Source organism: Rhinolophus sinicus, linkage group LG13 (genome assembly GCF_036562045.2).
Source record: "Rhinolophus sinicus isolate RSC01 linkage group LG13, ASM3656204v1, whole genome shotgun sequence".
NCBI lineage: Eukaryota > Metazoa > Chordata > Mammalia > Chiroptera > Rhinolophidae > Rhinolophus > Rhinolophus sinicus.
Window position 1 is genome coordinate 4129410 of NC_133762.1, and position 6481 is coordinate 4135890.

Consider the following 6481-nt stretch of genomic DNA (forward strand, 5'->3'; position numbering starts at 1 on the left):
GCAGGCAGGATTCCTGCTAAGGCATTTACTGCCTCATGAATTAAATTCCCTGAGTCTGTTTCCTCGTCTGTCAGAAGCTGATGGTGGGATCTCCCTTGTGGGTTGAGAAATCGAAATGAGATCACTGATGTGACAGGGCCAGTTCCTGCCTGGTGTATGGTGGGTGCTCCATGTATGTCACCTGAAACTCTCCTGCTGGGGACACAGACCCGTCACTTCCTTCAGTCCTGGCCAAGAAAAACCCCAGCCAGATACGCAGCTTCTCAGCCCTTGTAGAATCTTCTTCCTGGTTTTCTCTCTGATTCATGCCACAGCAGGCTTTCAGCAGCTCTAGACTCCAGGGGACGGAGACCTTCTTTCTTGGACTCAGGGTCCGTTCCCCTGACACACATCCCCTTCACATGTATGTATGCTTCATCCCAACATTGCAGACACTTCCTGGGTTCCTTCCAGAAATCTTTCTAATTTGGGGCTTCCAAAAGCCCAACTTTGCCCTAACTTGTTTTTCTCTCTGTCTCTTCTTTCATTAGCTATGTGTTAGGGCTGGTTCTTCCCAACCTTTGTAGTCTAGACTAGCTATGGGGTTTCTTTCCCAGGCTGACTCTCAGGCTTTAGTAGGGCACGTGCACCACTGTGCAAAGAAGGCTCATCATCAGTGCTGTGATGGATTAGCCATGTCTGCTGTGTGCACGGCATGTAGGGCAGCCCTCGAAACCAGACTTCTCACGCTGTACCCTTCACCTGGGATCTTGTTAATGTACAGATTTGATTCACAGGTCTAAGGTGGGGCTCAGGATTCTGCACTTCTAAAAGCTACTAACATGTCTACAAGTGTCTTCCCTAGTTTGGCAGCATCTGTATCTCCTGGGAGCTTTTTAGAAATGCAAGGTATTTGCCCGGCCTATGACCTATGGGGAAAGAATCTTTCTGTTAACTAGGAGTTTGAGATGTACGTCAAGGCACGAGCCCTCTGCCAGACTCTGCTCTCTGGTTGGCTAATACCTAGCCTCTCATGAAAGGTACTCACAACACCCCCAACCTGAAGCCCACCTTGTCAGGATGGCTGAAATGAGTCCTTCCTCGTCTTCATACTTTTCTGTTTATTTTCGGTGGAGATGACTTCACGTTTCACTACGAGCCCGAGGACGTCCAACCTGACTCAGTCTCCTCAGAGACTCCTTAAAGCTACCCACAAGAGAATTTTAATCAAGATAGTTTTACTAGATCAAAGCCCAGAATCTCCAGGGCACAGTGAGGAGGTTATATTATCATTACATGCTATAAAATTTACTCATATACTGGCCTTGGATTGCAGGGCTTGAGGAAAGCAGGTTGAACTGGATGTAATATAGACACAGGGAAGAAAGGAGGGACCTGTGGGGCACTTTTCGGATTAGGCCCTGTGCTCATGGAGGGGCTGGGTTGGATTGGATCTCACCAAGAAGCCCACTTGGGGACATGAGACCCCCTCCCTGGGAGGCAGCAGGGCATGACAAGATGTTTGCCAAGAACAGCTGAAGTCATGATGTCGAGAGGCACGTGTGAACAGTGGACGATCGAAGCAGCAATGGGAAGCCAGAGCAGGGAGAAGGCAGGAAGCCTCTGGCCTGAGGGGCCAAGTAGGGTCAGGGCAGGGCAGTCACGTGGGGTCAGCGCAGCCGCTCTGACTCAGGCTGCGTTGTTGGGCCATGGGCTAGCGGGTAGTCGCGGGCCCCGGCCTTGCCGTACACTCGCCTGGGCTCCGGGATAAGAGCATCAGCTTTAGGCATTTTCCATGTTCCAGCTCATGGGGCAGCTACATGATACCAGACGTGATTTTTATATGTAAAACTATAATCATGCATCGGTGTGTGTAGTCATGAATTTGACATTGGTCTTCTCTAGTACGCTGAGCTCCGTGGGAGCAGAAACACTTCGTTTTTCCACCATGGCCCAGGCAAGTAGGCTACATAGTGGATGTGCCAATTAAAAAAAAAATCGCTAAATGCTGAGTCAATGCATTGCTTCTGGCATCGCTCCAAGCAGCCTGTCCTCGTCTCTATCGTGCTGACCAGACCTTTTCTAGTTGTTGATCTGTTGGCTGGACTCCTCCTTCTAGAACCTAAGTGCCTACCTGCAGAGACCCCTGCACCAACCACTGGATGGCGTCACCAACCCAGGACAGCTGGGTAACAGATGTCCCCAGGGGCCCAAAAGTATTCAAAATGCAAATGACCATTTGTAGAGTTGGCACATTCCCCGACTGTGAGTGAACCGGATGGTTCATTGGTGGTCTGCAGTGAATGCTGCTTTTTCTATTACAGAACAAATTAAAACGAGGGCTTGGGTTGGAGTAATAAAAAAAACAAGTTCTACTTGTTTTCCCACCCATTCCTGAGATATTTATTCATGAAATAACATCATCAAAGGTTAGCCCATGCTGTCAAACTCATAGAGATTATAGAGCTCTCCAAAACCTATGTATGTATGTACCAAGAATGTATATATGTATGTATGTACCTATTATGTATGTATGTATGTATGTATGTATTTTTTACAGGCAAATAAACTTCCTGGAGAGGAAGGGACAGAGGGAAGAGACAGTACTCCGAGGTATAGGGGAGATTTTTTTTTAAAAGAGAGAAATATTCAAGACCACAAAGTTGGGCCTTTAGGTTGTCACCTCCCTATGAGAAAAGAATGACCACGACGCACTGGCTAACTGCAGCAAAGGAGCCAGAAGTCCAAGCCACATCTGGGCAGGGCCCTGCAGGTCGCCCTGAGGCTGGCGGCCGGAGCCCACCATATCACCTGTCGTCCTTCGGACCTGCCATGTCTACTGGTGCCCGGGCACCTCCACGTAAGGCATTTGTCGTGTGTGCTTTAAAGCAGAACAACTCCTCAGAAGTCCCCACGTGGCTGCAAACTCTGAAAGTGCCGAAAAGGCCTGCTGGGGCTTTCACTAGTTAGTGTCTTGCCTGTATGTGTGGACACAAAATAAAAGTCACCAACTTATGGCAAAGCTCCCTTCTAAAGGAGAGGGAGAGAGAGAAGCCTCGGTCCCCAGTCTGGCTCCCTCCGTCCTGAACTGCCGTGCAGGAAGCTGTGTTTCTGGGTGCGTGGCACACCCATGCTGGGCATCCTGGATTCAGGGTGTTGGTTCTCAAGGGGGAGAACATTTTTTGGTTATTGCTTTTCTTAAAACATAGCATGCAACTATGAGCTATCTCGGACCGTGTTTTTGGCTCTTTCCTGTACAGAGGGTCTGATCGACAAACTTCACTTTTTCTCCTCCAGTTGTGCTGGATGTGTTGTGTATTAGGTGCATTCAATACACAACAGCTTGAGTGTAGGTGGTCTGGCATTCTGTTGTCTGTAACAGCTCTTACCTACCTGCAGCCCTCTTTCATCTTGCAAATGATCTAGCAACTTCCTCTGTGCTAACCTTTGTGATGGAAGGAACTTATTTTTGGTAACTTTCCCAACCCACAAAACCAAACCCATTTTAAGGTGGAAAAGCACAGGATAACAATGGCATCACTGTTTTTTTGTTGGTGACATGAAAATGTTTCAACTCGACCCGAACTCCAGCCTTGTGCCGAATAACAACTGAAATCCCAAACTGTCTGTTTATGGTCTCTCGGTTCACATCATTAAGTCAGAACCCTGATTACATGTTTTCCTGCTGCCCTACCCTGAGGGTTGAGCTCTGAGGCAGACGGCCTGGTCTGCTCTTCCCTGGGCACTACGCATCCAGAAACTTTAGGGCAAAGTCGATGTGGGGTGGACCAAGGAAAACTCTCCAGCTCTGTGGGGACCTTACTTCAGGGGCTCCTTCTGGCCCTAGAGTCATGCTTCCATCACCCCCCACCCCCACCCCGAGCAGCTCACCCATTGAGTCCCTCAGTTCCTGGGGCACCTGTAGAGATTCAACTGGGAAATTCCTGGCTGGGGAAAGACAGGCTGTGTTAGGAGAGGTGCATGTGGGATATTCCTTAGTCTGTACAACTGGCACACAGGCAGAACTCTTAAATGAGTGGGACAGAGGACAGAGGAGCCAATTGTGGGTGAGAGGACGTCGCTGAGCCTCCGTGTGTCAGCGCTTTTCTCAAGTCACCCTTCGTCTTGGCACCATTTTTCCAAGGGCCCCTGCACCACTGTAAATGACAGACCTGAAGCATATGGGTGAGAGAACTGTCTTCGATCCCATGCGTGCAGCCCTTGACAATGTGTGCTTTGGGCAGAGTTCTGACCTGGAACACACCTTCAGGGAGTGAGGCAGGCCGAGTGACAAAAGACGGACTGTGGAGATGGATTGCGCTGGGTTCCATTCCCCGTCTCAGGGCCGTGGGGCCTTGGGAAAGCCCGTATCCTCTCTCACCCAGATCCCCTCCCCTATAAAATACAGACCATCACAGCTACTCCTGGGGGTATGTGGCAGCTGGCCTCCAAAGATGACCCCCCTAGTGTTCACATCTTTGTGCAGTCCCCCCGCATGCCCTCACTACGGTCTTACTGTAGAACATGCTGAGTGGTGCCGGGCTACTTCTGGGCTGGACCCTGAAGAAGCTCTGGCAACTTCTACCTCTGTACTTTTGGCGGGGCTAAGCCATTATGTAAGAAGTCCAGATATCACCCTTCCCAGAGACCATGTGGAAAGGCCCTAAGACCCCAGCCTGGCCTCCCAGTCACACATGCCAAGGCTACAGGCAGGTAAGTGAAGCCATCTTGAATGACCAGCCCTAGCACCACCTTGGATGACCAGCCCCAGCACCATCTTGGGTGACCAGCCCCAGCGCCATCTTGGATGACCAGCCCCAGCGCCATCTTGGATGACAAACCCCAGTGTCATCTTGGATGAATGACCAGCCCCAGCACCATCTTGGATGACGAGCCCCAGCGCCATCTTGGATGACGAGCCCCAGCGCCATCTTGGATGACCAGCCCCAGCGCCATCTTGGATGACCAGCCCCAGCGCCATCTTGGATGACCAGCCCCAGCGCCATCTTGGATGACCAGCCCCAGCGCCATCTTGGATGACCAGCCCCAGCGCCATCTTGGATGACCAGTCCCAGTGCCATCTTGGATGACCAACCCCAGTGTCATCTTAAATGACCAGCTCTAGCAGCCCTCTTGGACATCCCGCCCCAGCACCACCCCCTCCCCACCACCACCTGACTGTGGCTGCATGAGAAATACCAAACAAGACCAGAAGAAAGATCTATGGGGCTCCAGACACACTTAGAATCATGAGAAATAGTAAAATGCTTATTGCTTTAAGTCCCTGAGTTTTGGGGCCATTTGTTATGTAGCAAGACTTGGGACATCCCCTATGGTAAGCAATGCCAGCTGCCTGCACTGTGAGGATTGGAAAGACTTTCTGGTAAGCCCCAGTATAGTTCCTGGCACATAGCAGGTGCTCAAAAATAGCCATTTTACTGTTATAAATAGGTGGTTTTCTCTCTTCTGAGCCCTAATTAGCCTAAACACTGACCTCTATTGGTCCCTGGCTCCCAATAGCCTGGAATCTTATTTGACTCTGGAAAAGGATGCCCTCCCACAGCCAGAGCCATATTTCAGGGGCCTCTCATTCAGCAAATGTTTGTAGGGCTGCTATTATGTGCCAGCTACAAGTCAGACACTGAGGCTACAGAGGCAAAAAGAGCAGATACATCACTGATCTCATAGCTCTTGCAAACCAGGGAGAAGACAGACCTGCAATGAGACATTGCAAGTGTGAGTAGTGGTATGGAGAAGCACAGAGAGAGGAGGGCTTAGGTTTTAGTTCAGCTGTTAGTGACAGACACTGGAAACCACAATGACTTAAAGAAGATAGAGATTTATAGTCACATAAAACAAGTACAGAGATGGGAAATCTAGGGCTGGTATACTCATTTATCAGAGAGCCTGACATCTTGTGTCTTTCTTTCTGCTCAGCCATCTTATCTGGGAACTTCCATCCCCAAGTTGGTCCCAAAATGGCTGCTGGAGCGCCAGCCCTCATGGCTATATTCCAAGGGGGAAAGGCAAAGAAGAAAGCCTGCTTTCAGGTTTCATTATCCTCCTTTTGAGAACCATCTTCTGCTTACATCTCCTTGGCCACTGATGTCTGTAACCTGGAAAATGTAGCTTTTTAGCGGTGCCCATTGATGCCCCCAACAATATAGGGGTGCATTAGTCAAGAAGAAAGAGGACTTGGTATTATTGGTAGACAACACAGCCTCTGCCACAGGGTCTACTCCTAATCGCGGAAAACCATCCTGGAAAAGTGACAGTTTTAAGCAGAAAGAAAGTATGAGCTAATTAGGCAAAAAGCATTGCAGTTGGAGAGAAGCAACCTTTGCACAAAGCCCCAGAGGTAAGAAATCTCATGAAGATATCAAGGAACTCATACGAGTTCAGAGTGGCCCTTTTGCCCCTAAATATATTCCTTATCTGCTTAGCAGGAGCTTACTTTAGCTTACGTCCTGTGAAAATATAGCGTGCTCATCTATCCTGAGAA